The sequence below is a fragment of the Cryptomeria japonica genome, chromosome 9, assembly GCF_030272615.1.
Source record: "Cryptomeria japonica chromosome 9, Sugi_1.0, whole genome shotgun sequence".
NCBI lineage: Eukaryota > Viridiplantae > Streptophyta > Pinopsida > Cupressales > Cupressaceae > Cryptomeria > Cryptomeria japonica.
This window is the reverse complement of record NC_081413.1, coordinates 119,381,070-119,382,561: the sequence shown is the minus strand read 5'-3', so window position 1 is coordinate 119,382,561 and position 1,492 is coordinate 119,381,070.

The following is a 1,492-nucleotide window of genomic DNA, read 5'->3' as shown; positions in this document are numbered from 1 at the left end:
TAGATTTTATCAAGGAAGATGTAATGCATATGTTAACAATGATAGGGTACATTTGATATGTATATATGTTAAAGAATACATTAGGAATACATGTTAACATAAAATGTGGATTAGGAAATAAAATAGTACTAAATCATCTGAGTGTATCATAAATGCAAAGGTAACACATGTTAGAGGCTATAGGGAGGAAACTCCCTTACTCTAAGGGAGGGATTATGAAAATCCCTAGAGCAGTATATATACTCATTATTGATATGCATATGTATGGCTTGGTTGATTAAGTTCAACCAAGTGGAGATGGATCTAGCCGGTCGACTCTGAGGACTTGGGTGATGGGATGCATCACCCAAGGCAAGGAATGACACATGGTATTCCTTGGAGGGCTTGGGCGTAAAAAGTTACACCCAAGACAGGAATCGAAATAACCTTCGATTTCCTGGAGGGCTTGGATGTAAGAAATTACATTCAAGACAAGAGTCGAATTCACCGTCGACTTTCTGGAGGGCTTGGAACCAAGATGGGTTCCAAGAAGGCGAGCTTCATGGACACCTAAGGACATACTTTGTATGGCATTCGTATCATTTTTATTAGATTAAAATTATGATTATGTTAATTAAGTATTTTAAAGTTCGGTTGCAATTTAGATTACATATATATTTATATGTTTGTTGTATTCTAACAATCCGTTTTTGCAAGATAATGATCCCTAACTAGTAGGGACATTACAAATATCCAATGGGTTTTTGTCTATAAAAAAAAGCAATACAAATCTGCAAGCAAGAGAAAAAATGAGGCAAAATCAATCACTCCAAATAAAAGATTTTTATATTTTATATGATTCTGGCATGCCCAAATTCCAACACCCTGTAATTTTTGCTATTGCCATTTGTAACTTTCAAAAAAACCTTCATTTCCACCTTGAAATCAATTCTTGAGATCCTTCATATCCCAATGCCCCAAATGAGCACATAGATATTTAATTTAATATTTGAATGCTTGAAATAATATATAACTTGTATTAGGAAAAGAATTAATTATTAAATCAATTAATTTCCCTAATGTTGCCCAATTAACCCACAAGGAATAAGGATGGGTTATATTGCTATTGTAGTTAGTTTTAGAAACGAGGCGTAACATAATGGCTATTTTGTAATCAATTTTGGGCCCTTTCTTGTGTTTTGATTAACAAAATTATGACATGGTAATACTTAGGGTCTCTGCTACGTTGCATTAAATAAGATAATATCTCTGTCCATTTTAGATGTGTGCTTTGATTTTCATCAGTACTGCTCAGAAGTGGCTTCGGTGGAATCCCAACTTTTTGGCATCGTGGATTTTTATTTGCATTTTAGTATTTAGATGCACCATATGGAGTTCATGATTACTAGTGCTTAATGCAATCATTGCGGTATACGAACATTCTATATTTGAAATCACAAGATGTACAAGAGATCAGATGGAAATGCAAACTAAAATCCAAGCAAGGTCACCG